Source organism: Peromyscus californicus, unplaced genomic scaffold (assembly GCF_007827085.1).
Source record: "Peromyscus californicus insignis strain IS unplaced genomic scaffold, ASM782708v3 Scaffold_9__1_contigs__length_137607984, whole genome shotgun sequence".
Taxonomy (NCBI): domain Eukaryota; kingdom Metazoa; phylum Chordata; class Mammalia; order Rodentia; family Cricetidae; genus Peromyscus; species Peromyscus californicus.
The window spans coordinates 30001456-30026045 of record NW_026294617.1 but is presented as its reverse complement, the minus strand read 5'-3'; the positions used below and the strand labels follow the sequence as shown (position 1 = coordinate 30026045).

Genomic DNA, 24590 nt, shown 5'->3' with positions numbered 1-24590 from the left:
CCCCCATTGAGGCTTTGGTAACTATCACACCTACGGGGGGGGGGGGGGGGGGGGGAAGGGAGGGCCCTGAAGACCCGAGATCGGAATGCGCTGTGCGCTCTTCCTGCTAGGGGCCAGACTGCGCTGCGCCTTTCCTAGAACCCTCAGCCTACTTATCCCTTCATTATCCCTTCATTTGTAAGTTATGCCATTAAATAAATCTCCCTTTTAACTATGTGGAGTGGTTCGCCAATAACCCAGTAAAGAAGTCCTATAGATTTTTAATTGTACACTAAAAAGTATATTTAATCAGGTTACTTGGAAAGCCTGTAAGGGTTTCCAAACTTTTTCACAGGTTTTTTTGCCCACCTTTTTATCTCCTGTTTTGTTTTTTTTTTTTTTAAAAAAAAAAGAAATAACAGTGGTTACGTGACACAAATCATGTGGCAATGCCTTCAGTTCATTCATATTTTAGGCTTCAGACCCTCTTCTGTCCTTGTTAATGGGAGTGCAAACCTCTCCTTTCACACAACACATCTTCTGTCTGTAATTTCCTTAAGATATCTCATGATTTTTCTGGTTCAATCATTATCCAAACCAAAAACCATGTGATCTTCATTGACAAAATCTTTGAGGGTCACTGTTTTCAAACTGAAAACAGTTTTGACAAAAATGATAGCTAAGCGCACTTTTAATTAAACACAAGCTCAATTATGAAGAAAAACAATCTAAGAATTATTTATTCGTACAAAAAAGCAATGTTCACATTTCTATCAAGTTTCTTGCTTATAAGTTCAGGAAAGTTGCTTGGCCAAACCTGTTATGTGTTGTACTGAAATAGGCATGAATGAATGTAATACTTCCTCCAGTATACCAGGGCTAGACTCCAAATACCTGCTGCTAGATTTCATGCTCTAAATGTGGTTATTTCACTAGTGAATACTGTCAGCTTTGGGGTAATGCAATAGCTAGTGGCAATTTAGTAGACTACTCTATTTCACAAGACCTGCAAGTTACAGCTGCTAAGATTTCTAGTCAGAAAGCTTATCATAGCTGAGCCACTTGGTTCTTATGGCCTTGTAGGATTGGGTCTTAATCTTATCCCTATAGTTTTGCTGTGTTGACTTGGAAAAATCATTCCAGCATTGTACATTCCAATTTCTTTATTTATAAAATTAGGACAAAATATTCACCTCTTGTTGGCAGTTTTATATGAGTTTATACATTTAAAGCACTTAGTAGAGAAACTGATAAATTATTCCCTCAAATTGTAAATAGAAAAGGAATAAAAACCGTGACTATGAATGTATGTATCATCATCTTTTTCATCTCTAGTTCTAAAAAGGTTTTAATATCTCAACTCTAGTAACAGTATATGTGACACACACACACACACACACACACACACACACACACACACACACACACACACACACACACACACGGGGCGGGGGAGCAACACCTACTACTTTAAAATTATTTCTCTATTCTTTTCTAGCCAAAACAGAAACTCAGATGTTCCCCCTGTTTGGTTGAAAGAACAGTAGTACCCTTTTAGGTAAATCCTTTAAATGCTATAACAACCCTGTAGTTTCTTGCTTTTAAAGAATATTTCTGTAATGTTTCAGGATGAGAGAGTCTTGATATTTGATACTCTTTGGCCAGCAGCTTTTCCACAGTTGCTTTTAGATGTGGGCTGTTCAGCTGCTCACTACAGTTGGAAGCCACTCAGCTTGTGGATATTATGAAATACCCACCAGACAGTGCCATTTCTTCGTGTGTTTACACATGTATGTTCATCTGATGCCAAAGTTGTGTCTGTGGTTCCAGAGACTTGCTTTTTTTTTTTTCCAAAACCTGTTCATAGAACACATGATATCTGTTATGATCAGCATATATATAAGACAGGTTACAGTTTGCTGACAATCTTGTATTTTCTAGGTGTCTGCATTCTGAGTATCCTGGATGATGCTCATTTCTATGACTCAGGGCTATAATTGATGCATTCCAACCATTTGATAACAGTTAGGAACCCACGTCAACACATGAGGTATCATCTAAAGCAGTCATGGTACTGAGGCATTACCCTTTCCCATATCAACTTTTAAGTTTTCAGATAGAAGATACTGACTGATGGTTTGAAGTTGGGAAAAAGAAGAAAGAATGCCTAGGGGGAAATATATTCAGACCTTCTGAACCCAAATGTGGTGACCGCAATAGTAAGATGATTTTCCTTTCTGAATTTGCAATGTTTTCTTCTGAGCTGCTGGTCTTGTGGCACTGGATTAACTTGAAATCCTCACTTGAAGGGAAGAAAGAGAGGAAGACCAAGAGCATTCAGCTGCACACAGTCTCAGAGCAGAGTCTGCCCTTGAAAGCACTTCCTGCTGCCTTGACAATTTCTCTGTCTCTCAGACTATGGAAATAATGACTTCGGGAGAGTTGCTATTCTTCCTGTTCTATGTTGTAGTCTTTCTCCCTGGCCGTGTTTTTTTTTCTTAATTAGGATGATCTGCCATTTCCCACTACTGCAAGTTATGTAAAAGCCATGATTCTCCAGGCTGCTAGGTGGCAAGCGAAATGATCAGTAAGACCCGCTTCTGGCAGGAGAATGAAATCATTTTTTATGTTAAATAAAATAACTGCAGGATTCTACCCATAGCCCAGGTCTGACTGAGGAATGATAAAAGAGGAAGTCAGAGGGTGGAACTCTTTGATCAAATGGATTGCCTTTAGACAAAGCTCATAAGGAAGAATCCCTGTGCCAAAGCCACACAGCTGTAAGCCCAAATGCAGTATTTTTTTTTTAATGCCACTTATAGGAGTTGGAGATTAACAAAGCAAAGTCTCATTAGGGACCCAGGCAGGAAGCTACAAAAGGACAGCTTTGTTTTCCTGTACATGGCCTGAGCCATGGTAGAAATACACTTTAGGGAAATATAATGCTATGTGTGCTGTACTTATCTAAAGAAGGCACCCCAAATGCCATTTCAAAATGTTCCTTCGTGCTAGCCAAAACATGCTGATTGGTTGGGCAAAAGGTCTGACCTCTTCCTGTGTTTTCATATTTGCTTCAAGACTTTAGTCTTAACTCCCAGTAGTCCCTAGAGGAGCTGAGTATGGGCGGAATGAACTGGAGCACTGTGGGACGCTGGGGAAATAGGGGCAGTCTAGAGAATTCTTTACCATGATTCATTTCTCTCAAGTGAGGCTGATACTCGTTTTCCTTAAATTGCTGCAGTGCACGAAACAGCGTGGTTGTGCCCTTGCAAAATGAATGAGGACCCACAGATGCATCAATCTTCAAAGGGCTTTCATTTTCTCTGCGTAACAAGCAGGTTTGCTGGGCTAAAATGATGGTCTCTTAGCCACACGAAGACCAACTCTTTCTGAATGAACGCAGCATTTAAGGAATGTCAATGAAGTCTCTTGATGTGTACTTTTCTGTGTAGTTATTTTGCAAAACATGGAATGAAATCAATGTAGCAAAGATATGTGTGACCTGCAGGATGCAGATAACCCCAGTGGGCATCATTGTGACACCATCAAGGGCATCCTTCCCTGGTTTAGCAACAATTTGAAGAGATGATTTTGGAGTCATGTTTATGCCACATTTCCTTTTCTACACTGACTTAAAGGTATTGCAAGATGTTGATCTCTCTCTCTCTCTCTCTCTCTCTCTCTCTCTCTCTCTCTCTCTCTCTCTCACACACACACACACACACACACACACACACACACACACACACACACAGACAGCCAGTGAGGAAGTCTATGGTGACCTTAATCTGCATTGACTTCTTTCTTTTCCTCTGAAGTTTCCAGACGACAACTCAAAACATCTGTATGTACATGGTAGAGAAAAGCCACGATGTAATTATTAGCCTCAGGTGAGCTTAGGACCATCCCTCACATTCTTGCTCTACAGTGCTGACTGAACAGTGGTGGAAGGCGGTTTTGGCCTTTGGGAAAGTGGAGCGCATCTGAGATGCCTGTGGTCTGTAATTATTTGGGGGCTGGCAGTTGCTGAACACCATCTCTAACAATACCTGACGCATGTCTTAACACTTTCCTCAGGCAAAGAACAAACTACATTATGACCAGCACAGGAGCCAGAGCTCACTGCCAACTTCTTAGTCATCGGTCCCAGAGTTATAGGGAGAGTGTTCCAGAGCTCCATCTAAGGAAACACGTCTAAACTCTCAGAATGTCTTACTTACACTTATAATCACTGCTGCTTAGATTATGGCATTCAGGAAGGGAGGTGATGGGGAGTCTTAGAACCATGGACAAATTCTGAGCTCCTCAGAAGAGTGTCCTGTAAATTCAAGATACAATTATCTGGATCACCGTGATCATCATTTCTACCCGCAACAAGTTTGTAGATGTTTGGTGAGAAATAAAAATAATGTTGTGGAATGTGCTTCTCAGAGCTGGAAAACATGTGGGCTCTGGAAAGCAGAGGCTTCCTTCTGGCCAAGTCCTCAGGGCCTGTTGACTCACACACTTCCACAGACAAGTGGTGACACCATCCATTGCATTCTCCACCAGTGCAGTGCCCTGTATTTGGGCCACCTGATGGAGTGCAACTATTATGGCTAATAAGGAATATCCATTCAACTCTAATGAACAGAACAGAGAAATATTCAGAGAGAAAAATTGTTTCTATTATTTCACAGGATTGTGTATTGAAAGAAAGGAGAACATCTCATATAGAAGACTATCGTGATATAGCTTAAGATGAGCAGGGCAAACCTTAATAAGCATGTTCTAATACTCAGACTCATGCTCTGGTAGAGGCCAGAATATCTGTTGCTATTGTTCAATGTGCCTTGTAAAATGTTAACTAGATTATCCATCTTCCTCTTGTGAGGATATCTACCTTGCTCATTACCCTTTGTGTGCCTGTATGTGTACATTCAGGCTTACTCCGAGAAGCAATGAGTTCTGAACCCACGTTTACTCAGAAAGATCAATAAGTGCACATGTGGGTTAACTCATGAGCAAGAAGATTTGCAAAGAGCTAATCTAGAATCTAGGATACATTTCTTTTCAGTGACTAAGGAAACTTTCAAAGTAAAACCAACTTCCAGGAGAAAGCATGATGTTAATTATGTTTTATAGCATCTGGCCCAAGACAGAAGGCACACAAGTGCAGCTGAATCAAAGAGTCTAAAGGAAAGGAAGAAGACGATGAAATCTGGTTAATAACATTTATTATGGTCACTAGTAATTATCTTAAAGAGAACCATGCTATTTCCACATTTCTTAACTTGTCCGGTGCTATTATCCTTATATTTTTCAAGCTTTGTGGTATCTGCATAGTTGGTTTATTTGAATTCAGAATACTTCTTTTATCCCTGTAGGGTTTTATGTTACCTGTGAAATAGAAAGCTTTGTACTGTCACAACATACCAGTTCAAACAAAAGGGAAGATATCAAATAAATAATATCCAAGTAACATGTGGAGATATTTACTAAATTGCATCATATTCTCCTTTTTCTGTTTGTGAAGATGAAGGAAACTTCTTTGGTCATCGGATATAGAGGGAACCTGTGGACTATTAGGTTGTAAGAGCTAAAAGGTCTTTTGGGGTTATGGCTTTCTCAATCTGTATTACAGAATAATTTGGGTCCTGATAATCTAGACTCCAGATCTAGCCTGTTCTTAAACCTGAAGTTTAGAGGTTGACCATTGCATTTTCTAAGCTGATCCAAGTGTGAAGAACTATTTAAGGTATAATATGTTCAATGAAACTTCTGTCTGTCTGTCTCCAGAGACCCAAATTTGAATAATGAAACATTATAAATTAGGGTTTAGGCTTGCAAAGTTGCTGGTCTTAAACTGGGCTTCTGGGAGACATGTCTATGGGACTGGGGATAAGCCTGTAATTACTAGCCTTACTTTAAGTGAGAGGGATCAAGGAAGGATCAAGTGAACACTCTGTGATAGTCAGTTTCCTATTGTTATAACACACACTGGGAAGAGGCAAGACTAAGTTTTGGAGTTTTAGTTTATGATTATTCAACCCAGTTGCTTTGGGTCTGCACTAGTACATCCCAGTGGGGGAGCAAAAAACAGGAAGAGAGAGACTCAGCCTCAACTGTTCCCTTCAAGGGCATGTCCCACATGACCTATATACCTCCCATTAGGCTCTCCTTCCTAAAGATTTTACCACTATAATAGCACCACCTTGGTGAGAAAACATTTATCATATGAACACTTTGAGACAGTGGGCAATATTCAAACTATGGCAAACATATAACTCCAAAGACTAGTAAAAAGCTATTAGAACTAATAAGTTCGCCATACTCAAAGATATAAAACCAACATTAGAAAACTCAGCATTTCTATATGCCAATACCAAATTATCTGAAGTTGAAACCAAGAAAGCAACCTCACTTACAACAGATATGGAAATATTGTCTAGGAATAAGTTTAACCAAAGACATAAGAGAGCTCTACAATGAAAACCATGAGTGTGGGATATTGAAGAGGACACTAAAAAATAGAAAGTGAAAAAACATTCCATGTTCATGGATTGGACGTTTGAATATGTTTTATAAAATTTATTATTAGATTTATTTATTGCTTGTATTTGTGCTGTCTGAAGGGGTGCATATACCATGGCACACATATGGAAGTCAGAGAAGAACTTATAGAGGAGTCTGTTCTCTCCTTCCACCCTGTGAATTTTTTGAATTTGTTGAGATTGGTGGCAAGAATCTTTACCCATTGAATCATCTCACTGATCTCAAATTCAGTATGTTTTAAACATTCATATTATTCAAATTGATCTACATATTAAGTGCAATCCTTGTCAAAATGCTGATGACATTCTTCTAAGAACTGGGAAATATTCCTAAAAATTGCATTGAGTCACAAGAATCCAAATTGTCAATGTAATTTTGAGCAAAAATATAAAAATGCATGAATTGCTGTATTTCTTGACTTCAGGATATAGTAAGAAGCTGTAGTCATCAAAAGAACACAGTATTATAAGGAAAAACGACACAGAATTAATCAGTAAACACAATAGAGAGTCTAGAAGCAAAGTCACATGTCACCAGCCACTTTCCACTAAAATGTGAAGAGCACACATCAGAGGCAGAAGAATCTTTCTGGTAAATTCAGAATGAAACTGACGCTAATTTTCACCATTTCCAAAGTGCAACCCTAACTGGATTATAGACATAAATATTAGACTAGAATCTATGACATTACTGGAAGAAAACAGGAGAAATGTTGCATGGAAACAGAATAGAGAAATGCTTTGGGGGGGCAAGTTCCTAAAAGCACAAGAAATAAAACCAAAGTAGGAAAAATGACATCAAACTGAAGTGTTGCTACACAGCCACGGAAGGAATAATCAAAGTGAAGGGACAACTGTTGGAATCTGATAAAACACTTCTAGTCTATATACTTTTCAAGGGGTTAACACGTTGGATATAAAAAGAATTGCAGAAACTCAATAGCAAAAATCAAAACCCAAAAAGACCTAGCTAGACATTTCTCAAAAGAAAAAAACCACTAGCTTCACTAACAACCAGGGAAACAAAAATCCAAACTGTACCCCATTACAAATGACTGTTAATAGAAAGACTTAATATGACAAGGGTTAAAGGGGCCCTTTCATACTCATGATTCAAGTTCTAGTTGAACACAAAGTGCTCCTCAGAGCATCATGTATTTGAGCATGGGCCCAAGCCAGTGGTGCTGTTCTTGGTGGTTGTGGAAACTTAGGGATGTGAGGCTCTAGCTGGTAGAAGTGAATCACTGGGGTGGGCCTTGATTATAGCTGCTTTGGGATCTGGTTGCATTCTGCTTTCTGTCTGCTGCTGTGAGCAATAGGCCCATGGTTGTTGCCATGCCTTCTCCCCCAAGACAACCTGGGAGGCTGTCAAACTATGCACTCAGGTAAATCCTTGTCATTTAATCTGTTTATGTAAGGTATTTTGTCACAGCAAAGTGAAAAGCAATTAATATCAGTGGGATTCTATCAGCTCCTCCCTACATTAAAAACACAACTACTATATGATCCCGCAAATATGATCCACGTCCCACAGGAAATGAGATTAGCATGTCACAGAGAAACCCACACTTCCATGTTTATAGCAATATTGTTCACAGTAGCCAAGCAATGGAAATAATCTTAAGTATCCATCAAATGATAAATGGATTTGCTGAATGTGGCACATGCCTCAATAGAGTTCTATTCACCCACATGGCAGATGGAATCTTTTCACATGTGACAACATGAATGGAAGTGGTGGTCATTACACTAAGTGAAGTAAGTCAGGCAGAGAGAAACAACCACTGCATGCTCTCACACATATATAGAATCTAGAACAGTCAGTCTTGTAGAAATCGAGAGTACATTTTTGTGGTTAGCCGAGCCTGAGGAGCATGGAGCTGAAAGAAGATAGTATAAAGAAAAGTTGATTATTGATTAGGCAAGTCACAATTAGAGGGATTAGATATTCCAGTGTGATATTGTACAGGGGAGTATCAAGAATATACGGTGTATTTCAAACAGCTGAAAAGAATGTTACCTTAAGAGAATGATAGACATTTGAGGCGATAAAGATATTTAACCCAATTTAAATATCACATAATATATACATATTTTGAAATATTAGGTGGTACTGTTGTTATTTGTTTTCTTACTCTTTGTCTCTTTGCAGGCCTGCCACCCACCTCCCAAATAAATCACACATGGAGGCTTATTCTTAATTATAAGTGCCTGGACTTAGCTTGGCTTGTTGCTAGCCAGCTTTACTGAACTTATCCAGTCTCTCTTTTTCCCATTCTCTTATTTCTGTAAATCTTACTCTTACTCCGTGGCTTGCTGTGTAGCTAGGTGGCTGGCCCCTGTAGTCCTCCTCTTTCTCTGACTACTTCTCCTCCTTCTTTCCTAAATTTCTCCTTCTATATATTCTCTCTACCTGCCACCCCTGCTTATCCTTTCTCTTGCCTTGCTATTGGCCATTCAGTTCTTTATTAGACCATTAGATGTCAACTTCACAGAGTTAAACAAATGCAACATAAAAAAAGTAGCATACCTTAAAAAGATATTCTACAGCAGGTACCCATCAAAGCATGTATTTTTAATAACTTTAGATATCAATTAAAATAAACATAATTAAAGAATAAATTTCAAATATGTGCTGGTCCTGATCTTACTGTCTAAGGATGTGATGGTGGAGTTATTCCACTGGCGTTGTCTCTTCTTGGTAGTGGAGGGTGTGTCTCTGGTGAGTGAGCTGTACCTGCTCCAGGGATCAGCAATCACACACCCTCCCCATTCTAGGGGGTAAAATCCCAGGGGAGGAAACTGGCAGCAGACCAGCTCCTAAAGGGCACCGACCAGAAGGTCTGCTCAAAGAGGCAAGGAGAACGAAGCAGCAGCTCAAATTAGTCATGGGAGTTGCAAGAGAAGGGACCTTGCTTTGGTTGACCCGCACTTGGTAAATATTTAAAGACACACTCAAAGGAGCCTGCAAAAACAGGTGGGAGGGAATATCACCTAGCTCCAACAGCCGGGCCATTCCCACTGTGACCCTTCTCTCGGTGGCTGGAGCTAGAGCCTCGGCAATGAGCAGAAGAGGCCGCACTAGAAAGGGTGAGATCACCCATGAAGCTCAGGTTTCCAGGCGTGGGGCACAGTTTCCAACAGGATAAAGTTCAGTGTCTGTATGTTCTCACATAGGCCATTAGAAACAATTGAACAGCACTGCTCTTGTGACGGAACAGGGCCCAGGAGCCTGTCCTAGATGTCAGCTGCCCTCAGTGACAGAAAGAAAAGAAGCTGCATGAGTATGTAACATGTTGAGGTGAAATACAATTAAACATGATGGTAGCTGATTTTCTCTTCCTTCTGTTTTGGGTTTATTTTTGTCTCAGAGCACACAAACAAATGATTTATTCATTTTCTGTATTCAAAGATTTGAGGAGAACGCTTGTAGGATCCTGAGAACCTCCTTATTCAGGAGCTAAAACTTCTCAGTGCTCTAGCTTTCCTGGGCCATGGCAGAGTTCTTCCTCTCCCCTAAGTGGAGTCTTGTACTGGGAGTGAAAGAGCACAGGGAGGATGTTCCTGCCACCTACCCTGTCACCCCTCACCACACTTACGAATGAGGAATGCCCAAAAAAGCAAAACAAAACCACACATTAAAATGTAAACCAATTTCCTTTCCAATATCAATGCCAAAGATTCAAATTTGAATTAGACACATCCTACAGAAAGAACTAAAGGTTAATGGTTCATTTGGTATTTCCCAATGACCAAATAGAAGACATTGGAAAAGTCCCTTACATTCCAGATTATTGTTTTGCTTTAACTGTAGAGCAAGAAGATGGGCAGCCCTAAATTCTTAAACTCTTAAGTTGAGTTCTGTGCATGTGCTTCAGCACTACCCACAACAACCCAAGGTTTCTTCCTGAAGGGTGTGACCACAGAGAGGAAAACAGACACATGCTCAAATAATATTGGGATAAGCCAGAAGAAGTAATGTAACAAGAAAGTCGATATTGACTTCAAAAAGCCTCTTTTGAGGACAGTGAGAGAGTAGTTCAGCTGTGGAGGGTTTGCTCAGCATGCACAAGGCCCTGGATTCAATACCTCGCACTACAAAGCAACCCGCACACTAGCAAAGCCATTTAGTTGAACAAGAGAATGAATAAGTGAAATGCAATGCAAAGGAAGATGTAACTAAGCCCCTTCCAGTCCCCAAATTTCAATGTCCTTCACACTGACCTTCATTCAGTCTCAGAGCGCTAGAGACAGGAACATTTGCTGGCAAGGCAGGGAGGACAAGAAGAAGGAGAAAATGATGTTCAGAAAAGGGATATCCAGACAGATGGAAGTGAAAACTGCATTTCCTTCCCAAACATCCTAATATTTTCACTTAGTTCGATGTCACTGAACACTAAATTGCTTATTGTATTCATTCCTTAAATACTGATTGTGTTCAGAAAGTCCATTAAAAGTCACAGAGTTTGAAACAATGGAGTTGAAACTAAAATCAAGCTTTGATAATTTTCACCTGCAAAAGAAAATTAAATAGAACCCGTGGATAAAAGATTCTGTGAGAGAGCAGAGAGGCTCAAAGAGGCGATGGACTGAGTGGGTGAACTGAGGGAGTAGGAGACTGTCACCTTGAGTTTCCCAAGCACACTAATTTCAACCATGAACATGTCACAGAAAGTCCCCAAGATTGGTCTGATTTGCATATAAGTACTAAGCAAGGAATGAGGGTTGAGAGTCGAACAAGGCTTCTTTAGGGCATGGAGAGTGTGTAACTGGAGGGTGAGATGGAGCAATGCATGCAGACAGCCGTAAGAGAATGAAGGACTGTACAGTGCCCAGCCCTAAATGGGACATTAATGGGACAGTAATATCACCCCTCTCTCTCTCCACCAGAATCTTCATCATGAAGACAGCAGAAGGAATGGAAGAGCCAGGAATGGTCAATGACATCAATGAAACACTAGTTCCAGGAGCAACAGGGAGATAAACTTATGAACTCACTGGGATTGTGAACATACTCCACCCAGAAGAAAATCCAGCACAGAGCTGGGAAAGGTGGACAGGAAATCCTACCACCATCTGAAGAGCTACTGGCACTTGATTGCAGTTGGGAGAGTGAGAGTCAGTTTTTTTTTTGTTTTTTTTTTTAAAGATGTGACCTCTCACAGGTTGACTACATACCAGGCCAGGACCCACTCCTAAGACTAACTGGGCAACACAGACGGGACTCAATAGGTGAAGAAAAATGAAGAGGAGGAGGAGGAGGAGAAGGAGGAAGAGGAGGAGGAGAAGGAGGAGGAGGAGGAGGAGGAGGAGGAGTGCAGGTGGGGAGGGAGACAGGGAGGAGGAAGAAGAAATCTCAAGTTGAATGGGAAGGGATGGGAAGGTCAAGAGCATTTTAATGGTATGTAGGAATTGAAGAATTGAAAGGAAAATGAATATGTTCAAAATATGTTGTATTGGTGGGGCATTGGTAGTGTAGTGGGAGGGAGCATGACTGCCTTCCAAAATACATTGCATGAAATTCTCAAAGAAAAATAAAGTATATTTTAATGTAACCTTTTAACAAAAAGTTACGTCATCACTATTTTAATCATTATTCTGTTCAGTTGTAAACTAACTAAATTTAACTAGCCCTGCTGACCTTGAGATTGTAGCATTTCGGTATTGTAAGAGTGTGATGTGTACTTTGGGAGTAGACAAAGTGAGAGATTTGGAGGGAGAGTAGATTTAAGATCAGTGTTGTGGACACTTAAAACCTGGAGAAATTCTTTTCACACTTTTCATAAATTATTATTACCTCCCTAAAAGATGTTTGAAAAACTTCCTTAGGTTTTAAAGCCTTTGAATTAGACAGCTGTGATTTCTGTTGAATGTAAATGTGTGTAGAGCCTGTTGTTCGTGGCAGATCTTAAATATTTCTTCAAATTAAACCGTGACATTAATTCGAACAATGTTCTTCATGGAATCAAAGTACTGTGACTTGATGTTTTCTCTCTCTCTTTTATTATTTGTGAAAAAATAGCTTTAGACTCAATGTTTTATTTTGGACATATGCAATTCCACTATAAGCTCTGATAAAGTTTTATGTTGGCAGGAGAAATGGAAGATGCTATCTGGCAGGATTTTAAAAAGATAAAGGAGGTCTTATTCCCCTCTCTCAAGTAGAGTTCATACAGCTCTTAGCACCACGCAAATGAGAGTTATATCAGTAGGACCAGGAGTTACTCAGGGGGCAGTAGTGCATGTCGTACCTCTGTGATCACGAGAAGTCCATGCCTCGAGGCACGGCAGATATAGCCATTTAATTCTAGCATTTTATATTTGGTGTGTGCAGCTAATCATTTCTTTATTAAAAAAAATAAAAGCAACAATATGTAAGTCCTTTTGCATGAATCAGGCTAATGAAATGACCTACTATTCATCTTTAAAAATTTTAGATGTACCCAATATTTCTTAAAACATATATTCAATATTTAAATGATTCCTGTTCTTTAAGATTATTTCATCCTAGTTTTCTCTTTTCTATCTGTTTTTTGGTCCTTTTATTCACATCTGAATTTCACATATGAGCCAATTAGGCAAAGATATTAAATTAACTGATTTTACAAATTAATTGATTTTGTTATTTATTTAACAAAAATCATACTTAGGCCACAGGCTAATTACAGTCTTCTGTATAACTTTATGACTTTGGCTATTAGACTTTTAGATTCATTGATAAGTTTATGGCATATTTATGAGCCAAAAATACCATATGATTTTTATATTAGAGATCATCTGGCTTGCTTATACTGATAAGACAGCAAAGAAGGCATGGATTTCTTTTGACACTGGATACTTTAATCTCTTGAGGATGAATTTTCTGGTTAAAGATGTGGTTGATATGTGTTTGCTTTCACAGCACTACTGCTGGACTACTCCCCAAACTGAATTAAGATAGAGATTGACAGACTGACAGATGGTTATTTCAGCTACCATTTTATCTGAGGTCCTGATAAAACAGATGCCAACTGTATCTGTGTTCTAAAAAGAGGTATGGAGCCATCTGCATGGGTCTTTAGAAATGAGTATTGAGTGAAAAGGAGGTGCTTTCCTTAGACCTCAGATGCAAGGGAGGGGCTCACAAACTCTTCAGAGGACGAGAGACACTTTGTGCCTGGGATGACTCAAAGTTGATCATCAGCCTGAAGAGCTGTGGCTATAAGCACCACATCTCAGAGCTATGCTGACCTGAGCCAGGGCATCATCCCTTAGTTCCTTGTCTTTCCATCACTGAGAACACTGTATTTAAAAAGGAAAGATGCTCAGCCATTAAAGACTAGGCTCACACCAAAAACTATGAAGAAGGAAAGATTACCTTCATCTCATGATTTCAGAGATTTCAATCCACAGCCTCTTGGCCTCATTCCCCCAAGCTGTGGTGAAGAAGCATAGCACAGTGGAAATGTATGGTAGAGCCACACTGCTTACCTCATAGTGGTTAGGAAGAAAAGGGGAAGGAGATGAAGAGAGAGAGAGAGAGAGAGAGAGAGAGAGAGAGAGAGAGAGAGAGAGAGAGAGAGAGAGAGAGAGCACTTTTAGAGAAATCATTTCTCTCCAACCACTATGATCTGTGTCTATAGATGTATTAATCCACTTTTGAGGTTGAAGCCCTCATGATTTCCCCACCCACAAAGGTGCTGCTCCACACGGCTGAGTTGGCAACCTGATCTTCAGCACATGAACATTGGAGGATACTTAGGATCTATGCCAAAGCAGCTCAAAACACTTAGTTTCATTCCGAGCTTCTTCACTGACTTGTAATTTATTTAAGAGAGAATTATTTCCTTTCCAAACATTTGGGGACTTTTTCCAGGGACCTCAACAGTTGTTGATTTCTAAGTTCATTCCGCCGAAGCCAGAGAAGATCCTCTGATGGTCTGACCCCTCTTTAGCTGTCAGGGTCTTCTCACTCCACAATGGCCGGGAAGCTCCTTAGGGAGTGAGATGCAGCTTTACAGGCACTGTTTCATGCCTTACCTTGCAGGGATTGCTGCCCTTTGTTGCCCCGTGTCTTCAGAATCTCGCTTTATACAACCTATTTCCAGTTCTTTCAGACAGGAAAGTAAATCTGTTGCTTGCTACTCTTTCTTGCTTAAAAGCTCACACTTACTTCTCAGGTTTACCACACTTTTTATGTACTTATGTGGAAGTTTGTACACCTGGGTACTTTATTCAGTTCTATGTTTACACACAATGTAGTAAGAAGTCTATGGAAAGTAGATGAACTATGCGTTTCCGTGTTATCTTCCAGAAAAAACCCAGAGTTTATGAGAAAATAGTGGAATTTATTAAAGATATAGCATTAGAACATCAAATAATAATAACAATTAATAAATAAAGACATATCCCTAAGTTTGATGCTGATTGACCATAGAAATAAAGTGGTAAAATATGATTTCATCAGAGACACAAGACATCTAGGATTCTGGGTTCTGCACTCCACTGTAAGATACTGACAAGTGATTTAACCCATCTAAAATAGTAATGAAAAATAGCTGGGGAATCTGTAGTAATTTTCTGGACACTATTCACAGAGATTGTGGTTAAATAGCTTTGAGATAAGACTCTAAATCTCTAGTTTTTTGAAACTCTGTGCAGGTTGTATTGACACAACATTGATTTGAAGATCCATTGATGATCTGACTTCTTACTCTGCTTTTCGGGTGTAGACATGCCTGTTTCTAGCCATGATAGTCATCATTTGGTTGACAGGGTTGACAGTGGATGTGTTTTGTGCCAGTCACTTTGTTTATGAATCACAGGTACATCCTTGAGCCCAACAGTTTTGCACAGTCGTTCTTACTGCACTCATTTTTTCTCAAAGAAAGTTGCCATTCCTTTCTTAGCCTAGTAATTTTCCTAAGGCCACCTGGGGAATCCTCCTGGATAGCCATGGGCTTAGATTTTGTTTGCAGTCCTGAACCAAAGTGGTACTTTTTGAACTTTATTGTGATAGCTGTCGACAATACTCTATAGAGACTCACGGATTTATGATATTGGCCGACTGGAGTCAAGTTTGTGAAAGGGATTATAAGAAGTGATCTTCTAAGTTGTATCAAAGAGAACCAAGAAGAGACATTCTCGGGTGATTTTGAGATCCCAGTACTTCATAGAGCACTTATACATTTGTTCCAGTGAGGTTTCCTGAGCTGGGGTCACAATGGGGATTTGCCTACAGTCTAGTGACACAAGGGAATGTGTATGTCCGTGCTCTTTCCTGTCATCTTTAACAGTGTGCTGGTCTTCGTCCTTGGGTAACTTTTGTGCGCTTACAGTTTTCAGTGTCTCCCCTCCTATCCACTTCCGCTGACCACCCTTTTATTCCTCCTATTCATGTCTGCCACTATTTTGTCACTCAAAGCAGCAGGGCTTCCCACCAGGCACATAGGTCTCATTTTCAACCTCAAAACGCTTGTTGAGAACAGGTGGAGTTGTGAAGAACATGGATGACTATTGTATGGATCAGACAACTGCCAATCCTGTGAGTCAGCTACATTAGAAAATAAAAGTCAGGGGTTCCACCCATATCCTAAGGAAGAATAACAGTTAGCAAAACGTAAAACTTTCCATCTTAGCTAGATTTTCAAAAGAGAAATCCTTGCCCTTGATTACTGTGGGGGGAGACCTCAGTCTGTGGTTACTGATTTAAATTCTATCCATCCTTCCTTTTCCACCCAACTGCCTTTGTCTTCCTTCCCCATTTTTAATTGGCGCTTTCTGCAAACTTGAGCTGATCTGAATGGAGGTACAAAGTGAAATTAACCAAGTCCCTTGGAAGATGTCGGGGTAGCAATACGTTAGGAAGCTTGTTAATTCCTCTTTCCTTGCTCTGCTCTCAGACTTCCCTGGGAACCCCAGGAGAAGGAGAATGAAGAAAGCCCTGAAGCTGAATGCTACAGCCTTTCCAGGGAATTGGCTAATTTCATCTTCCTGCACCATTTGGAGCAGCTGGGGGTACTGGTCTTGGGGGAAATAATAGGATGCAATGCTTATAACCCTTTATATTCTTAAATAAAATTGTGCCCAGTTTGCTTATCAAACTAAAAGATAAATGGTGTTCACCACATGCCTCCTCTACCCCTGCTTGTACACTGTGATCTTAAAAAATTGTATTTCTTCTTCACTTTTGACTTTGTAAACCAGTTAGAACTTCCCAGATTAGTTTTTTTTTTTATTCTAAACATGTACTGGATAGACTGTTTTCACCATTTCCAATGACCATGTTCATTAACATGAAGAAATCTTTTCTTCCCCTAGTTCCAGTCCCGACTTGAGTGTCTCCTGGCTTCTGCCTTTCACAGGCCTTTCAAAATCCTAAATACTTTCTTTGGTTAGAAACTTTAGTCGTGGTTCTAGTACAAAAGTGTTTTTCCATCATGCATGATTCTGTCCATCACCTAGAGGGCATCCTGAGAAGAAACCAGATGGCCACTGCCAACTCTCACAATCCTTCCATTACTGACTTCCCTTAACACTTCTGCAACATGTGTATGTATCTGAATTTATAAGTCATTCTCTTTCTGGGTTAATAAATTCATTAAACATTAACCATTTAAAACTGTATTCTGGGTGTGTCCCACTATCAATTTCTTTACATTCTGAGCCATAACCTTTTAACTGTTCTTAATTCATTTCAGAAATGTTTGAATGATGGGGCTTTGTCTTTTGACCTTTGGTTACTACATTTCCTGAATTCCTACTTGTGGGGAAATTTATAAAGATTCCTCACAGAGAAGGGTGTAACGTAGTATGTGCCTATGATCCCAGCACTTGAGCGGCAGAAGCAGGAGGTTACAGTCAGGAATTTATGGTCATCTTCCTCTACATAAAGAGTCAGAGTCATTCTAAACAACTTGAGTCCCTGCCTGAAAAAAATTAAACAAAACAAAACAAAACAAAACAAATTAAACAAAGACAAAAATAATCACTCAGAGTCTTGCATCAATTACTTTTTAGTCTAGGTATGCCCATCCAGTTAGTTTCAAAGGGAACAAACTTGAGATTGTTTGCAAATATTAATGTTTAAAAAATCAGCATTTAAAGTGACTTTCAGATTACCCACAGGCATTCAGGACCAGCAGAGGAAGATGCGTCATTTTAATGTTAATTTATACATCTTCTTGTGCATCATCAAATGCTGTGGAGTGCTATTGTGTAATGAATGTATTAAAAAGAAAACATTGTGGAGGATTCTTTTTGAAAACCATGGAAAACTCTGGTTTTGGCATCAGAGCCCCTGACAAGTGAATCTGTTCTCATTATCTCGACATCTACCTTGGCTTGTAAAATTCCTGCAGGTTTATGATGCAGCAGGATACCCTTCACTACCTGCTCTCCTGCTTCCACATAAAGCTGCCACTTATATTAAAAGCAAGCCTGATAAGATTGTCTTAAAGATCCAATTCATTTGAAGAGAACATTGCTGCAGACACTAATGTCCTTTTGCTGCGGCTCTCCTTTGCCTGAGTTAGAATATTATGCTTCCAAGTTAGAAAGATGTGGTGCAGATGTATTTATATGCACAAAATCAGCACTCTTTCCTACAGGGTTAGAACCTTAAATATCAAGATACCAATTCTAATATGACTGGCAAAAAAGTGCTGTTTTTGCACTTTATCAAATGAGGCCATAGACTTTAACCATCTACTATACCATCCTTAGTAAATGGACAATAAGAAGAATAATAAACCATGGTTCATTTTAGATGTTAACCCACATCCAAATACCTGAATGACCTTCTCTCAAAGCTGTTTTAAATAAATGATGTATAAAATAGACACCAAGAGAGCCGTAAATGGCCAAGGTGATATTTGAGGCCTTGTGGGAGGCACTCATTTCCAACATTCCATGCTCTGTCACCTCTAATGATCTTTGGCTCTTCATTTAGCTGCAAGTTGGCTTTTTAATGAACAAATGCCTTAACCAGCCTAGATGGCATTCTTATTATGGTCATATATTTTGAAACTGTGATGGGGAAGAAATTGATTTAAGACAGTATACTACAAGTAAGAGAATCCCTGAGAAACAGAGGACATCTGTGCCCTTATGGAGTGATAATAAACTTGTTGCTTCTGGTCATGATTGTCAGTTGGTGAATTAAAGCTGATAATGTTGACACTGTGAATCTCTAATATTTTTTCAGATAAAAGTCTGAATAATGGATATACAATCCAACCCAAAGTCAGTGTGTGTGTGTGTGTGTGTGTGTGTGTGTGTGTGTGTGTGAGAGAGAGAGAGAGAGAGAGAGAGAGAGAGAGAGAGAGAGAGAGAGAGAGAGAGGGGAGGGAGGGAGGGAGGGAGGGGAAGAGGAGAGAGAGAGAGAGATTTCCTGGGGTTGCAAAACAGTGTGACAGCCTTGGAGGTGTTCTGGAAAGTTGAACACCAAATGAGCTGCTCCTAAGCTTTTCAGAATGTCTTGACTCTTATAGCTAGGGGAGAAGAGCAAAGAATCCTCCCTTAACCATGTCTTCGCTATTGTCTATGCTGGAAAACTATTCCCAATGAGGTAGTCCTGGGGGCTTTAGCTCATTCTTGTTTCACAAGCTTTAGGGGGCTATAGAGATCCTGGAATGGTCACACATAAATGGTGGGGCAGCATCGTGGCTTTTTAAGTCCAGTGCTGTGAAGGGCTGCTGTGATCTCTCTGCCTTGATTGACTTGAGCCATATTGCAAAGGGATATTTGGTTTTCTATGGTCGTTAATCCTGGCTTGTAAATAGCCCTACTCCATTTGGAAGTGTCTTTTCTTTACATTTAAAACACCAATGAGAGGCCTGATTAATGTTAGCTCCTACAACTGGAAACTGCATTTAATAACACGGGCTTTAAAGATAGTCTCATACCATTTTAAAGTATCATATGCCAATAACATAGCTCCAATTATGCCTAGAGAGCTTTCTGGTATTTTTTTTTATTATCAGACAGAGATGCTTGTTGTTATACAACATGGGGATGACAGACTAATCAAAAGGCGTAAGTGGCATATTTTATTGAACACATGACTTACATATTACATAAATATAAAATGGACTTATTTGTACATTTACAACATATTAGTTGCACTTGGTTGCAGCATCTTCTTGATTTATTTTTTAATTTGCATATGTGTTTATTTGCTCACATGACTGGAGCTAAGTCAGGTAGTATCTAGACATTCTTTTCCATGTAGAAGACTCAAGCTCCAAATATCATTCACTATACTAGTTTATGTTAACTATCTCAGCTCCTAGAAGCATTCATAATACTACTTATGTTACTATTCCAGAGTATTGCCATTTTGTTGCTTTACAGCACATCATGAATAGTTGGAGATGGCTTAACCATGAACTTTAGTGTACATTCTGATTTGTGTGTTTAACTCCTGCCATTGGGAAGATGAAGTCAGAGATCTTTCAAAGGCATTGGGTAATTCACACTTGAATATGTCTTAATGGGTTAATCTGTCACTTAATCTTAATATGTTACTGTTCTATGAGCTTTTCCCTGGGAGACATGACACATGCATGTACTCATGCCAGATATGGAAGTCACCACAGACAACATAACAACTATAACGGTGTGAACCAAAGAGTTTAGTGGGATTACCAGCAAAGTGTGGGTAAGGGGCTTCTTACAGGAGCAGATGTATCATTAAAAAGCCCTTCCCAACATAGGCAGTGACTCAAAAATTGCAACCTTGAGCTCTCTGCATGGCTTTAGGCAGATGAATAGGTCCAAGAGTCTCCTCTAGACAGTTCAGTTGATCAGTAGTTGTTTACTGTTTCTGTAACTTTGGAGAAGGGCCTTGTGAATCTTTTAGATTTCAGCTTTCCCAGAAATGTGAAGTTTGTTTAGTTCCTGAGTCTCATGAGATGCTCCCCTCTTCTCCCCAACTTTCCTGGAAAGAATATTTCAATTCAGAAGAAATGGCTATGCAACTATTACTTTAACAGAACATTGCATTCTGTAATTTATATTGAACAGAGTTTACTGGCTCACCCTTCTGGAGGTTAGGAACATGAAAATTAAGGAACTGACATCTGGTGGAGGCCTCCTTACAGCATTATCCCATGGTAGAATAGAAAAGGGAGACAAAAAGATTCAGAAACTAAACTCATATTCTCAAACATTGTCATAATCAACATTAATCCACTTGTGAGGGTAGGGTATTTGTGACCTTGTCACCACCATTGGGTACCACTACACAACACTTTTTACTGTGAATTAAGTTTCCCAGTAACATGTTTTTGGGAAAGATTCATGGGAAATATAGCAGAAGGGAACATTTAAAGAGAATTAGCGAGAAAGAGGAGGGTTTATATGAGCGAGAATTGTTGAAACCAAGGTTGGATAAAGCACAGGGACAAATAGCCAAATGAATGGAAACACATGAACTATGAACCAATGGCTGAGGGGCCCCCAACTGGATCAGGCCCTCTGAATGGGTGAGATAGTCGATTGGCTTGATCTGTTTGGGAGGCATCCAGGCAGTGGGACCGGGTCCTGTGCTCATTACATGAGTTGGCTGTTTGAAACCTGGGGCCTATGCAGGGTTGCTTGGCTTGGCCTGGGAGGAGGGGACTGGACCTGCCTGGACTGAGTCTACCAGGTTGATCTCAGTCCTCGGGGGAGGCTTTGCCCTGGAGGAGGTGGGAATGGGGGGTGGGCTGGGGGGAAGGTGAGGGGGACGGGAGCGGGGAGAACAAGGGAATCCGTGGCTGATATGTGGAACCAAATTGGATTGTAAAATAAAATTAAAAAAAAGAGAATTTGATTTTTAAATTTTGTATAAGAGTTCTTTCTTTCTTATTATTGACCAGAACTATGTTGCCAGGTGAAACGACTCTTGAATATCAACAATATTTTGTCTTGTCTTGTTGTCATGGGAGATCAGAAGATTTGTGATTTGTAAAAAGTCACTAGGGAGAGCCTTGAAAAAGATGAGATAGATTTGAAGATGTGCTTTGAAATGCTCACCTGCAGGAATGCTTAGAGAACAAGGTAAATAATTCCTCCTCAAATTGTTCTGAAGACAGAGCAGGTGTCCTCAAGAAGTGTGGAGTAGGGCCATGGCAGGGAGATTGGCCTAAACATGAGTCATTACTCTCCTTTGGTATTGACCGATGTGCTCACTATACTATCTTAGATATAACAAAAGTCACCTTTTGCTTTTATTTGGCCATACCTACCATTGTCTTAGTTATAAGGAAGAAAACTATTCAAATTATTTTATCTCCTTACATTCAGAATATTTATGTTATCTTATCTTAAAAAATAGTGCCAAGTTCTCAGGGGCTTCCAACAGTCTACATTTTTTTTTTTCAGTGTGAACTCCAGGAGCAATACAACTGTCCTCTCAAGAGCTAGACAAAAGGAAAAGGCTCACTTGAGTCTGAAGCAGAAAGAAAGAGCATCGACAGAGATGTAAAGTGGCCACACTGTAGATATTCCTTCTCAGAACTGGAAGAAGATGGTCAGTTGTGGTCCCTAAATGTCAGACCCCATTAGCAACATCCAGATAACTAATTAAAAATGCAGTTTTTCAATGCCACATTGCTTCTGTGCATCCACAGACTTGCTTCTGATGTGGTAGATTCAAAGCATCTGCTTCCAAAGAATCACCCCAGAAACCTGCAGCGGGAAACTAGCCCAGATTATCTCTGTCCCACGGTCTTTCATCATAATTTACTGGAAAGTCATGGGTGTGAGAAAGTGTCTGGGAAAATAAATATTTTTCATAAAATCTCAATCCTTAATTTTTGGTATTTCCTAGAATTATTCATTGTCACTATCCAAAAATTATGATAGTTTAACATCTGTTTTCTTCCCTCTTCTCATAATAAGAGAAAAACATGAAAATATTGCATATCCAGTTACATTATAAGAGAGGATTAATGTTACCAACAGGGAGAGTTTTCTTGTAGATATTCTACTTTTAAGAACTGGAGAGCATAGAAGAGTGGGTCCCTTCAGAATCTACAGGATCACTCTGGACCCCTTACCACCACTTCAGGGTGGATGGTTGTCAGAAAAGATAATCCTGGTGGCTTCCATGACGTTGAGATTTCATAACTGGGATAGTGTGGAGGATAAATATATAATGGGGAGAGGAGGTGGCAAAGGGAGAACATGGCCGAAGGAGAGGGAAGAGAGAAATGATAAGGAAATGGAGGACAGTGTAAGATGTCTCTCTGGATGGAGCTGTACTGACCGACCGACTTCTCCCTTTATTGTGGTTTGATGTGATGGTAACACAGCACCTTGAGATTAGGAGGGACAAACTTTCAGTCCAGAAATCACTGAACAAACAACAATTGCTTCAGTGCACATCTGTTACTGGACTCAGACAGCACACTATGTAAATGTGTTGCCTCTGTGTCTTGCTGTGATGACTACGTGTGACATTTAACAAATGGAAAGAGGGAACTGCACAGTTGATGCAAGAGTAGCATAGAAATACAGAGTCACGATGCTGCCTGGGGTGATGTGGAGATAACTGAAAGACAGACATTGTTGTCACTTGAGAATTACTAAATATGAGGAGTCACCGCAAGGAAAGTTGACATAAATGAAAATAAGGAGTTGAAGATATCCCGGAGAAAGTGACCCTGGCTAAGAAACTTCATACTAAAATCTCCTGGAAATATTTCAAGACCAACAATAAAACGCTGCAAGCTTACTCATAGGCTAAGATCTTATGTACATTGTTAGTTGTATGATAGTAATCAGGTATGACTCAGACTTTTTTTTTTTTTGAGACAGGGTCTCGTTATGTAGTCCTGGCTGTCCTGGAACTCTCTGTGTATTTCCGCTGGCCCTCATACAGAGATCCACTAGTCTCTGCTTCCTGGGTGCTGGAATTAAAGGCGCCCACACTGCTCTACTCATTCTCATCTATCTGCATGGCCAGACAAGCTAGCTAGACCACCAAGATCACTCTGTCAACCATCTACGAGTGGGTCACAAACAACTGCTATTTCCGTCATGTGGACCCCACCTGGCAGAGTTTCATCTGCCACAACCTGTCCTTCGAACAAGTGCTACATTCAAGTGCCTTGAGAGATGGACCAACCTGGCAGGGCAGCAGGAGGAGGGGGATGCTTCTGTTACATTGACCTTCAGTATGTAGAGTACCTGCTTAGCTTAGCTGGGCCTTCAAGAAGCAGAGGCTATCCCCAGTTCCCCACCACCCTGCTTTTGCCCGCCAGGCCTCACAGGACTCCAGCACTGCTCCCTGAGTTGGGCCTTTGACTATGAACACCAAGGCCCAGCACCTATTGCAGGAGTTTGAGGAGGCCACGAGGGAGTGGGCTTGGAGTACAGGAGAGGGCAGGCTGGGACATAAGCACCAGCAGCCACTGACTAAAAGGGTAGCCAAGGTTCTGCTAATCCAGGAGGAGCAGGGTGAGCTAATAATATCTCAAAGGCAACTTTAACTGGGAGGCCATCTTCCATGCTGGCATTCTGGTTGAGGAACTAAGCTCACCAGAGGCCCTAAGGCTAAGTCCTTCACCAAGCTTCCCTCATATGGAGACATGGACCTTAGTGTCCATGGCCAATACATCAACCGCCCTGCTATCTGGGGACCTCCAGTGGAGCAGGCTGTTGACAGCTTGGATATTAGTGAGACCTTCCTGGCCACATCCTTCCTCCAGCATCCCTGAGATGAGAAAGTTAGTTGGTGCCTGTCCTCAGAGCTCTTCTTTGAAGCAGAGGGTGCCACACTGGCCACTGATCTGTAGGACTGGGCCAGTGTGGATGCCTTCTTGTGTGAGGTCTAGCTCCACCCTATCTCCAGACAGTGCCCAAGTCAGGGCCCAGAACTGTACCCCAAGACAGTCCTGCGAACATCTCAGCAGCCAGATAGGGGCCAGGTCAGGTTTCTGAAGGCTGGTTCCATGAGGTCATACTGCTGCCAGCCAGGGATGTCCTCATATCCAAGCCCAGGGGGCCTAGGGGCCTAGGACCAGAACCGCTGCCTCTCCCTCATCAGCAATCGCCACGCACACAGTGTTTCATTGACTCATGTTCCCCTAAGATCAAGAACTGGCAAAATCA

General features: G+C 40.5%; 1 non-coding gene and 1 pseudogene across 1 annotated transcript; one reads left to right on the top strand and one right to left on the bottom strand.

Moving 5' to 3' along the window:
• Nucleotides 1-85: 85 nt before the first annotated feature.
• On the top strand, nt 86-24313 carry LOC128105987 (forkhead box protein J1-like; annotated as a pseudogene).
• LOC128106824 (U6atac minor spliceosomal RNA) lies at nt 387-514 on the bottom strand. The gene has a single exon (XR_008216869.1). It is a non-coding gene; the product is annotated as a U6atac minor spliceosomal RNA (small nuclear RNA).
• Nucleotides 24314-24590: the final 277 nt, after the last annotated feature.